The following is a 15,217-nucleotide window of genomic DNA, read 5'->3' as shown; positions in this document are numbered from 1 at the left end:
GCCAGTGAAACCTGGTGTGTATCAGCGGAGAACACGCAACGGCTGCAGATCTTCATCAATAGATGCCAGCGGTATATAATTCGTGCATGGTGGCCTCATAATTGAATCTCCAACGTGAAGCTCCATCGACGATGACATCAAAAGCCGATAGCGACAGAAATTCGGGAGCGAAAGTGGACGTGGGTCGGCCACACTCTACGCAGGGAGGGAAACGAAATCTGCAAACAAGCGTTAGACTGGAACCCAGCAGAGCATCACAGCATAGGCAGACCCACAGGCTCATGACGGCGCAGCCTCAATAACGAAATCAAGCAAGTCGACAGAAATTTAACATGGCCGCAGGTCAAGGCGATGGCTGGCAATCGCCCAGGATGGAAATCTTTCAATTCGGCCTGCACCACCGTGGGTGCCCAGGACTGCAAGTAGTAAGTAGTAAATAGCAGATTATACGATGTGCGAACCCGGTGCAGCGTGATCTAACGAAATTAGGCGTGGCCAAAAGCGTGACTGAGTATGAAGAGCGGCAGTCACAAACCGTATATTGTTGCGAACTAGTATTGATTATGTGATGCAATACAAACGATCGTATGTACACACTAACATATGTGAAGATTAAGCTAATCAAAAATGAGTTTAGCGTAATGCTATCTCAGCAGCTTGAAGGCTGACCCAATATCTCCTAACTTTACGGTAGAGGCTACCACCCGAAAAGCAACACCAACGATGGTACGGGAACGGGTGTGAAAATTTTTGCCGCTGTAATCTCGATAATCTGGATGATTTATAACCGGGGCGCCGGCGCCGCCGTTCAGTCTTGGAAGTAAGTCCGGAAAGCAGTCAGCGGCAAGCATCATCATATCAGAGACCGACTTCAGCGCCCCTTAGCTGAGAAGGTACTTATAGGTACCAAATTTTAGGAAAAACCCCAGATTCAACGGGAGTGTTGTTTGGCGAGAATAACTTTTCGTGTGTGGTTGGGTAAACTCCTAATGGAACACGGCACCTAGTTGGAACCGGGAATTAATTAAACTTCAACAGTTTGTCATTGAAAAGCTTCTGTGCTCCCGGGAAGGTGTTGGTTCTGAGCTGAAAAACGCGAGTAAGGGCCGATTTCTTCACCTCGGCTTAACCGGTAAGCCAGGCTTACCCATACAGTTAAACCTGGTTTAACGCTTAAGCCAGGGTGAAGAAATCGGCCCTAAGAGTGCTACTCTTAGTTGTTAGTGAGTCTAAGTAAAAACGCTGAATTGGCTACGCGAAAAGGCAGATTTAGCTTTATGGCGAAAGGAGTGTAGACACTTTCAGAATGCTTTCACAGCCCTGATAAGACGTTTTCCTATAAACTTAAGTATTTACGTTATAGCATCTTCAATAAGATTTATAATACGTTTAACAGAATACTCAATACTCATACTGAATTTATTTGAACTACTTTATAATAAGGATAGTTTAGGGTTAACATGGCGCAACTAAATAGTATTTATATTTCAACTTGCTTCATTTGATGTTCATTAAGTTTTCAACGCAAATGGTAAAAATATGGTCGTGAAATGAACAATCTAACATAAGTAAAAATGTACAAATTGCGAATTGGAAACAAAACCACAGGAAACAGGATAACCACAGTGTTATTTATAAATTGGGGTAGCTGTTGCTACAAATATATATTCACATTTATTCACATAACTTTGATATAACTGTTGGCTGAAGCTCTCTCAGAATTTTACTGCAGTATTTATATCTTAATCTCATCAACCTACAGTCTACCGTACTGTTCACCAAATGACCCTGTACGAACACCGCAATGAAAACAGTTATTCTATGTACTGCTCCATTGCCGGCTAAACGCAATTATCCACATCCTACATAGAAAGCATCTGCCACCCTCCAGTTTTGCAGTGACCACAGTCACCTCGAAATCACATCAGCCAGTGTTAATCTCAGCAGTGACGTTGTTGCAGGACTTTGGCACTGCTGAGTCCTGACGCTGGCGCTGGCTGGCTGGCTGCTGCTGTGAGCTTATGCCATCCCACTAAACTCCGGTGCCTAACCTCAACCTACAATGCAATAAGGGGAGAGAAAGCAACAGCACCAACATCATGGAAATTCGAGCGATAAAAATAATAACGATAATAAAATGCCTGCAGCAATAAAAAGCCATCGCCTGGCTGCTGGTCGGTCGGAAATGCGTTCGTGCGGGCGGCCGTGGCCATGGATGTGGAAAACCCGGAGCAATAATTTTCATTTTCTACCGACCCGAGAGGAGACACCGAGGCTTATGCTCGCTCGCTGCCATTATTTGCCATCGAGTACGTCGAGTACTAGCTACCCGGGTGGAGAAACGGAACCAAAGTTTTGAGAATTCGTCAAAATTGATTAGTATCAAGTTTCAGAGTGTTCAGAGATTCTCAAATAAAATAAAAGCTCATACCACATGCATAAGTATGGTAAAATACTCAATAAAGTTTAAGAAAATTCAAAATTGTATATATTCAAACGACATAAATTGGCGGAACCTCCTAGTCTCAAGTATTACAATTCTAGTGAAGTAAACTGTTGAATACCAAGTGAGCGAAAGATTTTCGTTCTACTATCAATAAAATATTATCATTCCGATAATTGTCAGAAAATGCTTCAGAATTTTCCCGAAAGCTTTTTTTAACAATTCTCTTCAAGAATAGGTCACAATGTGCCAGAATACCTAAATATACTAAAGTCTCCAGCTTTCTTTGGAACATTCGGATTCAAAAATTATTAAAACTTCCTGAACTATTTTCTGAGCTTACGTGTCAGCCGTCTAGAGTAAATTAGCTTGCTTGAGAAAGTAGGGAACTACCACATTCGTACTGAAGCCAAAATCTTTATTACTTTCGTAGTATGTACCGCAAAAATTTGTTTTTTTTTTTTCTAGCTTTTAGTAATTAGCTAGCTTTTAGTAATCGTTCTTATAGGTATGTACATCAGATTAAACAAAACGAAACACCGAAACGTTGTCACAACATAGGCAATTTTCGGCTGAAGCCCCCGTTGATGTTGATTTTTGCTCGGGTATACCTCTGACTGAATTCATTGCTTTACCCAAGTACAACGGGGGAGTCCGTAAGTACAAAGGTGGTGCTTGGCTGATCGTTTTAATGAGCTGGGATCAGATCCGTGAGCACTGGAGGATGAGTGAAATAAAAAGTAAATGCCTCGTCCTGTCGAGGAGGATGGCACTTGCGCTAAGCCACTAATATTAGAACTGATGGTAAGACTGGAATGTTTCTCTTTTTTTTAGACTAACGGACGACGACGCGACGCGTCATCGCCATGCTTCGAGAGGCAAGGGGTCGAATGAAATTGGTGCCTAGGCTTATGGCATACAAACCAACACAAACTAGATGATCCTGGACTAAGATCTCTGGTTTTCCTGGTGGATAAGGCTTTAGATCGCCAATCCGGAGACGGTGAGTTCGATTCTTATCCGTTTGGGACCATTTCTCGACTTCCCTGGGTATAGTGTATCATTGTTCTTTCCGCAGAATATACAAGTTTCATGCAATGGCAGGCAAAGAAACCCCTTCAATTAATCACTCGTATGCCACAGAAGTTCAGCTTATGGGACGCAGTGGATTAATTTCTCTTAACAGCGAAGAAAGGAAAAAAAAACTGTGAAAATGCGCCAAGTTCCAGTGGGAATGTAGAGTCACAAATGAGAACAAGACAATCATACTAAAGTTCATTTCCTTGTGAACAAAAACATTTTAATTGAAAAATAAATTTTCGGATTTTAATGTAAATTCACTGAACCATTTTTTCAGTCCTACTATCAGAAACCCTAATTGATCCACCTAGCGGTAATAACGCATTTCTCATGCCATCGAAACCCCATTTTAACAAAACTCAAGTGGCATGTTGATGAATATCGCACTTTCATACGTTAACCAAGAATTCCATTTCATGGCACCACGAATCATATCGTTTATCTGGCTTTTGATGTTTGAGTCTTAAACTATTTAGAAGTCCGCCATCTTGGGAATTCTGGTCACCATTTTTGGACTACAGACTTCTACCCCATACCAAAATATACCCTTTTTGCATGGTTTTAGAGACTGGAACTCAATTAAACAGTCGCCATCTTGAATTTTGAGCTGCATCGTGGATTTAAGATCGCTATATTGGATATTCTGGTCATCATTTTTGGTCTCCAGACATCTTCTTCAAACCAAATATACCCAATTGCATGATTTTGGAGCATAAAACTATACTTAACAGCCGCCATATTGGATTTTAGACCACCATATTGGATATTCTGGTCACCATTTTTGGACTCTCGACATCTTCCTCATTCTAAATATACCCAAATTGTATGGTTTTATAGCCTAAAATTCCATTAAACAGCCGCCATCTTGAATTTTGAGCCGCCATCTTAGATTTTAAACCGCCATCTTGGTTATATGGTGGACTCCGGGTATCTTCTCCATACCAATTATACCCATATGTCATGGTTTTATGCGAGGTATGCACTTCAAACGGAATTGCTCAAGTAATTTTCGTTCAGTGCATTATTTTTCTGTGCCCAGAATGGTCAAGAAATTTAACACAGCAAGCCCCATTTGGCTTGACGTTTCGTTTCAGCTCAGTACTAGGATCCGGAATAAAGCGACGCTTGCTCATTTCTTGAGCGATTCCTGGACTGAATTGTACACGCAGCGAGATAGTCCCAGAAATTTCTTGCGATCTGCGTACTACCCATTAGAGCCTAAAACTTTATTAAACATCCGCCATCAGATATTTTGAGCCGATATCTTGGATTTTAGACCGCCATCTTGGATATTCTAGTCGCCATGCATTAGAATTAATCAAAACCACCCATCATAGCACAAAAGACGTGCCCCCTGTAGCATACCGTGATTTCGGGTGAAATTTATCACTTTTTACAGTTCTTGGCGTTGATTTTTTTAAATAGTTTCAAACTCAATGCTTTAAAACAAGAACGATCATACATTTTTCATCAGATAACGGCATTGAAACTTCTACAGTAAATCATTTTATTGTAATAAATTATATTTGAAATTAAAAATCTACAATTTTGCTACCGGGATGCAATTTATCAGTCAGTGAAATTACAGAGAACAGACATCCAGGCTAGAACAAATTTTATTCAGAAAGTTGTGTAAGGATTTGAATCTTCACTTGAGTAAGGTTGCAAACCAATACACGATGAAAACACTAACGCCACCAAGCACCATATTGCCACAGTGTTGCCACTTGTGTTGCCGATTTCAAATGGCCGTTAAATTCCTTACACAGTTTCAGAACTGGACTTGGATGTCTGTTGTCTGTGGTGAAATGATTTCGTAAGAGCTGAACATACACTGAAATGAATTTCATAGTATTCTAAACGACAAACACGTTGTTAAATTCACAAGCATATAATTTTGTTGAATATACCATGAAATCAGTAAAATTAGCTGAAAAATAGTTGTTCTGATCCTGTTTTTCATGGTGATTCCATGGTAAAATTAATCACACTATGATTTTAAAATACTCACTTAGCACGAGCACATATTGGAAGTATAAACTACTATCATCATCGTCAAGATAACAAAAAGTTGCAGTTCAGCGATATAATACTCTCGATTTCACCATGTCAGAGGTAGTGTTGCATATACCAACAAAATTCAACTGAAGTTATTTTGTAGTTAATTTTACAGTTAATGTAGTCATACATTTGTTGACACGCAAATTGTTGTTTTGTTTACGCAGTGAGTGCTTTAAAAATGAGTAAAACACCTTTCTGCATAATTCTTATGAAAATTAACTGTTTATATTATTGAAATTTAGTGAAATCGATAGAAATTATCGGCATCCAAAACTTCATTAAAGGTAAGCCAGTGTTTCACGACGTAACTATTACACTAGTTTACAAAATAAAACAAAAGTCGTGAACTTCTGTCAACGACCAAAATTTTTGAAGCATAATTTAGCGTTGATTTCGAAACCGTGCTTCAAAAAAATTAAAGTAGAACAGTTTTTGAGTTTTAGCTTAATATCGAGTTTTACAACTTTTTAAAATATGGAATTTACTAAAATTCAAATATCTTTCGTTTTGTTCAACCAATTTTAAATCTTTTTCCATAAATTAAAAGCTGAATATTATACCAGCCGATCATCTGAATACAGGTTTTGCGTCAGATTGATGAAATTCAAGATATTGGCGAGTTTTGGGGACGATCTCCTTAAATTTTAGCAAAATTTCCAAAAATATACGAAGAAATGTATTTTTTTCAATGAGATAAAAACAATTTAAAAATTCTTTCTCAACGATTATTTGACATATCATATGTAGACGAGCTACAGTAAAAAAATTAGCTCAATCGGAGCATTGGTTACGGAGACTGAGATGTTTCAAGTGAGCGACTTTGCTTAAAAATAGAACAAAAATCGATTTCAAATCATCAACCTTGTATGGAAAGTCGAAAAAAAAACCGCTCTACTGTAATTTTTTTCCTTCGCGTTTTCGAATTCAGGGCATGATTCTACACCAAAAATGATCATCAACTTACCGAGTTCAAAAATGCTGTAAACTAGTGTTATTTTTAAGTTATTTACTTGAAGGAACTCTTTAAGAAAACGCAGTAAGAAACCCTGAAATTCCAAAGACGAATAAAAATTGAATCCAGGAAAATCGCTTGGAAGATTTGAAAATCGAAGTTCCAGCAGAAACTTCTTCTGCGCACAAATACCAATAAAAACTCCTGTAGGAGTTGTACAAAGATCTCGTGGAGAAATTTTTGGATGAGTTTCAGAAAGATTTCTTGCAGAAATACCAAAAAAAAAACTTTTTTGTAAAACACAAAAATGTCCGAAACGCTAATAAAAGTGAGTTTTTAGATCATTGAACACACAAAAAAATCTATTAAATAAGATTATAAGATAATGATAAAACCAAGGCCAAATGGCGTGTTTAGGACATTTTTGTGTTTTACAATTTGTTTGAAGCTTAAAAATAACTAAACCTGTGACTAGATTGCATTTATACTTCTCATGGTTCACTTGGCATCATACAACATAGTAATATATCTGCAAAAAATTTGTACTAATTCACACAAAACAGTAAACTTTGAACGCTATTTAAAAAAAATCATCAAATATCATGTCGGTGAACAAAAATTACATGAAAGCTTATGTATTTTTAAGGTGATCGCCGATGAAAAAACTTGCCTGAACTTTCCCGACTGCAAGAACGTCCTATATACATTTAGCGTGATTTTCAGGAACTTTCTATAAAAAATCAATGCATATTTTGTTTTTTTTTCAACTAATTTCTTTGATAGGGTGACAATGGGTATTATCGGCAGGTTTGTTCTCTTCGTCATGGGGGGTTTTTGTCAGCCAAATTGCCTGAAACTTGGCTATATAATTCAGCTTAGTTGGGAAGGATTTAAGACCAACTCTGAGTTCAATAGGTTTCAATAAACCCCCTTAGACGAAGAGAACAAAACGGCCGAGAATGGGTAATTTCCCCTATATGTTTTATTTTAGTATTTTTCATTATTATAACTCAAAAACAGACATTAAATTAGGAAATTTGACGTCTTCGGCAAACTTTTTTTAGCATAAATAGCCGAACAACTTTGCCGAAGACACCATACCGCTAAAATGAAAGATGGCCAAAATGGCTTAAAGGACTTTTATGTGAATAACGTAAGAAAAATATGCTATCGTTCAGAATATCGACCTTGTTCATAGAAATATTTTCTCTAAAGACACCAAGTGTGGATCTCGACATCTCGACGAGCTAGAGGTTTTTTCCGTGTATTTTCAATCCTGCCCCAGTGTGCGGCGTGCTGCAGCCATCTTTGGCCGACGACAGTTCATTTGTTTGTGTCCTGTAAACAAAATTTAGTTTTAAGTGTTTTCAATAGCGATGGACAATTTTAAATCAATGTTCGCAACATCGATGTTTTTGTTCCGATTAATCGATTTTTTGAATCGATGTTGAAGCCCCACGAAATCGACCGAATCGATTTTTACATTCGATTTTCCTTTCGATTCAAAAAATATTAAATTTCTTGTTTTAGAATGCACTGTAGAATTTTACCATTAAAAAATTACCTAAAATCGAGGTAAAATGTACATAAAATCGAGGGCCTTTATAATCTAGGGTACACTAAATCGAGGTATACCTGTATATCTCAGGTTTCCCTCTCCCAGAAGTTCAAGTGAATCATTCTCAGGATTCTGGGGAAATCCTTTTTATGGTCGAGAAAGTCCCTTTCAGGGTTCCAGCGCATCCCTCTCAGGATTCTAGGGTCCTCTAGGGTTCTCTTAGGGATCCATCACAGGATTCAGGGAGAATCCATCTCGGGAATCTGAGGAAATCCCTCTAGATTCTGGAAGATTTCCTCTTAAATTCAGAGAGAATCCATCTCAGAAAACTGGAGTAATCTCTCCCGGGAATCTCGGTAAATCCTTAATAGAATTCAGGGAGAATTCCTACTGGAAGAGTTTTTCTCTCTTTTCTGGGATAAGGTCTCACTGGATGATGGTGTGATAATTTTCAGCATTTTGGAGGAATCTCTCACAGAATTTTAGACGAACCCTCTGAATTAAGGAAGAGGCCCTTTAAAAGTCCTGGAGGAATTTTACTCAGCAGTATTATAAAAGAATACCTATCAGAATTCTACGGAATCTCTGGATTCTAAGAAAATTCATTTCAGGATTTTTATTCCCTACCAGGGCTAAGGGTGAAATCCCTTTCAGGATTCTAAGAAATTTCTGGATGATCTGGGTTGATTCTTCTAAGGATTCTGAAAAACCCTTACTCAAAATTCTGAGGAAATCTTTCTCAGCATTCTCAATAACTCCTCTTAGACTTCTTGGAGAATCATACTCATCATTCTCAGAATTGTGGCGAAATTTATCTTTGAATTCTGGGGAAATATTTCTTAGGATACTGAGGGAATTCCACACAAGATTTTGCGTAAGATCCTTCTCTAAATTCTCTGAAAATTCGGCTTTCTGGGGAAATTCCCGTCAGGATTCTGAGACCATGATTCTGGAGAAATACTTGGAAGTCTGGGGCTATATTTTTCAAGATTCTAGGGCATTTTTTTTTCAGAATTATTAATTATTGAAGAATCTCTCTCGAGATTCTGGGCAGAATTTCCTAGAGAAATTTGGATTTTGGAGGATCTCTCGCATAGATTTTGTGATTTCTCCTTGGATTCGAAAGAAATCCTTCTCAGCATTCTATGGCCGCGCTGCCATAGTGCCGCGTGAAAGTGAGAGTGAGAGTGCGCGTCCAAAGGATTTGCGTGGATTTACTGTTGTTGATATTCTTCTTTGCGGCTTCGCACACGCGCACTCCTATTCTCACGCGTAACCATAACGGCGCCCTGAGAATTTCAGTACAATTATGTTTTCTGTATTCTGGAGCAGTTTCTCGCAAAAATCCCCTTCAGGATTCTGGGAGAATACCTCTTAGTAATCAGGGAAAATCCCTGGCAAGATTATGGGAATATTCTCCTGTGGTGTAATTATTTAAAGTATTCTAGAGGAATCACTCTTAGAGTTCTGAGACAACCCCTTTCAGGAGTTCAGGGGAATCCTTTCAAAGATTCTGGTGGAATGTGTTTCAGAAATCTGCGGTAATTTTTCTGTTTTATGTGGAAATACCTCTCAGAATTCCAGGGAATCCTTCTCAGGATGCTGGGGTAGTCCATTCTTGAAGTTTTCGTAATCCCTTCCAGGGAGAATCCTAATCAGATTTTCGGAAAATAACCCGCTTAGGTTAATAGATATATTTCTCTCAAGAAGTTGGAAAAAGGGGTTCTTTTTATGATCCCTCACATGATTCTGAGGAAATCACTTGTAGAATTCTGAGGAATACCTTTCGGGATTCTGGCAGAATTATTCTCAGCATTCTAAAAGATTCCACCCAGGATTTAAGGGGAATTCTGGGAGAATACTCAAAGGATTCTGGAGGAATTTTTCTGAGGATTCTGGGGGAATCCTATCTTCCAGAATTATATGAGAGTATATCTCACGTTTCTGTGGCAGTCCCGCCAGGTATTTTGAGGGAACCTTTCTCAGGATTCTGGAGTAATCTTTCTTAGAGTTCTTAGCTACGCTTTTCAGGATTATGGGTCAATTCTTTTAAGTTTCTTGGGAAATTCATCTTAAAATTCCAAAAATCTTTTATTTTTGTGAGAATCTCTCAGTATTCAACTTGAATTTATTTCAGTAGTGTGGAAGAACCGCGCTTGGAATTCTTCTCAGGATTCCTGGGACAATCGTATTTAGGATTCTGGGATAACCCCTCTTAGGATTCTGGAACATTTTGGGAGAATCCCAAGAGAGAACTTCTCTTAGGATTCTGAGACAATCTATCACAGGATTCTGGGAGAATTCCTCTTGGGACTCTTAGAAAATCCGTCTCATAGATATGGAGTAATTTCTCTCAGGACGCTAGGAAAATCCTCAATAGAATTCAGAGAGAATTCCTACCAAGATACCGGAAGAGTCTTGCTTTCTTTTCTAGGTAATGTCGTTCAGGATTCTGGTGTGATCAATTTCAACATTCTTGAAAAATCTCTAATAATTCTAAAGGAAGTCCTTTCAGAATTCTGGAATTCTCTTTAAATATTCTGGGGGAGTTTCTCTTATAGTTTTGCATTACTTTAGACCATCGAATCGATGTGAAAACATCGATTTAAAGCATTCGATTTAATCGGTGAATCGATTCTGCTGAACCGATTCGAATCGATTCACAAAAATCGATGTCTCAGCCAGATTTGCCGAATGCTAGTTTTCAAAATGTATAATTTTTGAAGTGGTTTAGCCAGGTAGTAAGCAATATTTAGCGCTTTCCTGGAGTCATCAATATGTGCGATTGTGTAAGTGGCCGTTCTACAAAACACAAAAAAAATCATTCTGTAAACTTTGCCCCGTTCTGTAAACTTGAAAATCCCGTTCCTCAACATTCTGGCAAACTTCGTATGAAGGCGTTTCGGCAATCGACACAAACGCTGCAAAAGCGGTGGAAGTGCAGACCTTTGGATTGAGTTTTCCCTGTGATTCTGTGGTTGGTGGTAATTTTTTGACGAAGTTCCTTGCGAAGTGTCAGCAGCGAATGGAAGCATACGAGAAGCATACCAGTAAGAGATAATGTATTTTTTTTCCCGATGAAAATGAAGCTGCAACTACAAATTCACTGAAATAAATTATATCATCTGACAAAAACTGGTGTTTTATTTGATTTGTCTTGAGTTCCAAACGCTGTGTTGTGGTCTGTTCGGTTCGGTTTTCGTTAATTGGGCTTGGGCAGCTTTGCAATTCTCTTTCACTTCATGATTCGTAACACAAATGCTAACGGAAAATTACATGCTGGCTGAAATTTCAGCGACGATTCGTAAAAATATTTTCGCTCAAAATTTGAGACGAGTAAAATTCATCTCGCGCTTAAATTTACGCCAATCATCGCATTCCCTTTATGTGCATTATTATTGGCGTAATTTTACAGGAAATGTTTTATCTGTGTATAACATTAATAAATTATTCCAGTGAAATACGCATTTGAAAATACGCAACGATGTTGCCTATAATGGACACCACCGGGGCCCATTATAGGATCATTTACAAATATCTTGGCGCCTATATTGGACCCCCCCCCTTTAATTTCCATGTTAGCTGTCACGCCGCCGACGGTGCCTATAGTGGACCCTCACTGAGTGTGTGTATAGTAGACCCTTTTGAGTGTTTACATTCATTAAATACACAGGAAAAAAAATATCCATGTAAAATTCAGCGAGCAATCATGCACATAAAGGGAATGCTAGAATTAGTGCATATTTACATGAGATATCATGTAAAATTACGTTACAAACGTGTAAATTTCCGCTGATAGTTACGTAACCGGTTGGAGTCCATGATGATTTACGCGATGGTTGGTGGAAATGTACACGATGGTAATGTAAGTTTACATTATATCTCATGTAAAAGTGCACTAACTCTAGCATTCCCTTTATGTGCATAATTTCTCGCTGAATATTAATTACATATTTTTTTCTTTGTGGTCAAAATAACCGATTGTGCCACTGAATCATTTGTTTGCCAGAAACTGCTGTGTAGCAATGTAATTGATGTTCCCCCGGTGGAAGTTGCCTGGAAACATCTTTTTTATGGCTCCACGTCCTTACTGGGACTTGGCCTGCCTCGCTTCAACTTCAACTGAACGATCTTAATCCTAAAATAACTCAAAAAGTGCGTAACTTGTAAGAATTTGGACAACATATTCGAATTCAGAGACCCCGAATTCAGTTAGTAAGGGTGTTTTTGACATAAACAAACATTGTTTACTTAGGTGATCAATGTTCCCCCAAATCAACAAAAACAAAAATTACATTCAAATCCTATTTAAGCATCGTTAAAGTTTTGGAATATTTTTTTATCTGTATTAACGATATTTTAGTAATTGGCTAGTTCATCTCGGGACCCACGCTTTACTTCCCTTCTGAAGGAAGAACTCACATTTTGTCAGTTTGTCGGGAGTGGGATTCGATCCCAGGTCCTCGGCGTGATTGTCATATGTTCTAACCATCATACCAGGTCCGCACCGATTTCTCATGGCTCGATAAAACATTTTATTTTTATACTGCCTGAAAAAGGATTACCAAAATTTTGAAAACTTAAATTAACTTATTCAAACCATTCTCACGATTTTAAATATTGGTATCAAGCTTGCGTAATCCCAATAAAAATATCCTCAAGAAAATGATTTAGCATTGCAGCGACGCTCGTCAAAACTTACTTTCTGTGAGCTGAAACGTAAACGAAACAAAACCAACTTTGGATCGCTCCCAGCGGAATGGAAACAACAATGCAATGAAGGCAAAATTACGAAAAACGTGAGATACATAAAAAGTTCTCTTCATCAAGAGAAATGCAAGAAAAGCTCACCCACCTCTCACACGCAGGAGCAGCAATTTCAGCAAACCTCCCTTCTGGCAACGATGATGATGGTTGTGTATCCAATTGACGAGGACTGCCTGGGCGCCTTAATAGAAACTTCAATTTGATTTCAAAGTTTTCCTTTCACACGCGCACTGAACAATGGGAATTATCCAAGAAGAGCGGCAAAAGCACTTTCCAAAATCCCACTGGTCCACTTAGTGGAATCGGGCAAAAATGAAACTTCCGATTAGGAAACTCCCTTGTTGTTGCTGCCAGAGATGTTCTCCAAGCAATACACTACACACGTAGCTACACTTTCACTGACTACGTCAAATGGCTCTTAAGATAACTTTGTTCACCGCACAATTTCTGAGGAAATTTCCGCTCCGACAAAGTTTCACACGACACTCATTCACTTTCCAGCCGCTAGATAAACACAATTGGGAAGCACCCTTCCCTGCCACGTCACTTCTTCCTGGCCAAATCCAATACGGATACCGAAAACTTTGGGAGGGGGATGCTACGCAGCTTCCGCACTGTAGAGAGAAAGCCTCCTTTCCTCCTGTTCGAGGTCTTAATTTTCTCACTTTCTGTCAAACCACAAATCGATGATAATCAAACATGCACACAAAAAATCATTTGATGAATACACCCAACTCCACCCGAAATGATGCAGAACAGGACCTCCCTTTTTTGCAGGGTGTCGTCAAGCTTCCGTTCGTTTTGATTGCTCAGCAGGAACACACTTCCAACTTCACTCCCAGAAAATTTAGTGGAGGAAGCTGTAGCTTTGGCACACACTTCCCTTTTATATGATTGGCAAGATAATCCGAATGTTAGAAGGCCTGCCCAGCCTTAACGCAGATATTGTATTACTCCTTCGACTTCCACCATCCAAGGGATGACACAATAATGCCACACACTAACACCAATCCAATCGACCACAGACAATGGCCATCCAGTTAAAAAGGAATCCTTTCCCAGGGTGTCCACTAGGTGTCTGGTTCACGCCCGCGAGTTCTTCCACAAAACATCCGGAAAGGTCGAAAATCTCTGCAAAACTGAACTCTGGCTACGGGTGCTGCCAGGATCGAAGGCTCTGAACGCCCTAAAAGAGAAAGCGTCTCCTGTACCCAGAGAACGAGAGAACGCGAGCCATTCGAACCGAAGTCGGATGTGCTGGCACGAGCCATGACGGACGAAGGAATGTTTACTATATCCTGTGCCAAAGAAAACACGCACAATTTTCCGGAAAATTGGGAGAAATTGAAAGGAAAACAAACCGACCGGGAGCCGAACGTGGCTCCGGTCCGGAGAGAAAGAGACACCGGGAAATTCGAGAGCGTTGTCACGCGGGAGGCGAGCGAGTCTCATGAAAGCTGCTACCAGAGAAGAGATGGTCCTACGGATGACAGATCTCCAGCTCCGGTGGATGCTGGGAAAGCAAATATGGTGGAATGTGGGAGACGAATTGCGATATAGTGACATTTGGAAGCTGTCAACAGTAGTGCGCATGACTGAGTTTAGCATCGGAAAATGTGGGGAAATTGTACCAAAATTTTGATGGTTACGTGCGTCTGGTCGTCAAAGAAAGCGTAGCCGAACATTTTAGCCCGTTTGATCCCTGGTGAAAATAAAAAGTCAATAAATCGCCGACAGCCCAATTATCAACCGAAATCAACCAAATGTTAACACCCAATTTGTTCACGACTCAAGTTTTTAAAATGTATGGTATCAACATTTTCTTTGGCATCTTGAAGGAGTAACATCACTACTGGGTCGGTCAGGTCGGGTAAAGAAACTACCAAGTACGATCTGCTTAGAACTGTTGTGTCCCAAATTTTATAATATAAATTTCTAATACAACTCAAAAAGAAAACTTAATATGCGTAGCATATAAGAATATGTTGATGTACAGTAAAAACAAAAAAAAATAATACGCAGGTTATGATTTAAATCATTTAAATTAATTGATTGCTAAATTCACTGCATTCAGAAAAGCTAACAAAGTAACCCCGTTTCATGATACCTCGGAGTCCAGAACAGGCCACTATAGTTCCAAATGACCTTAAAGTATCCAAAGATATGAGTACTGTATGATTCAGATATATACACTTATTGTTCCATATAAAATCTGTAAAAACAACGAGAATGTCTGATTTGGCCAATCGACATACCTCACTGAGTTTCCGTATAAATCCGGAACCGGTAATCCAACTTGACCAACCGGAAATGGTATTCATTTCCGGTTGTTCTGTCATATTTTCATCAAAATCGG

General features: G+C 39.0%; 1 protein-coding gene across 3 annotated transcripts in view; it reads right to left on the bottom strand.

Annotated features, from left to right (window-relative positions):
* Positions 1 to 14,180, bottom strand: part of LOC109401076 (uncharacterized) — a 632,275-nt gene extending 618,095 nt beyond the window's left edge. The window contains exon 1 of one of the 3 annotated variants that reach the window (XM_062851342.1): positions 12,950 to 14,180. The gene's annotated coding sequence lies outside the window, so the exon portion shown is untranslated. The remainder of the gene's footprint in view (positions 1 to 12,949) is intronic. The other 2 variants (XM_062851340.1, XM_062851341.1) reach the window with 2 other exon arrangements.
* Between the last annotated feature and the right edge of the window lie 1,037 nt (positions 14,181 to 15,217).

The sequence above is a fragment of the Aedes albopictus genome, chromosome 2, assembly GCF_035046485.1.
Source record: "Aedes albopictus strain Foshan chromosome 2, AalbF5, whole genome shotgun sequence".
NCBI classification, from domain to species: Eukaryota; Metazoa; Arthropoda; class Insecta; order Diptera; family Culicidae; genus Aedes; species Aedes albopictus.
Note: the sequence above shows the minus strand (reverse complement) of the source record. Positions and strands in the feature narration are given on the sequence as shown.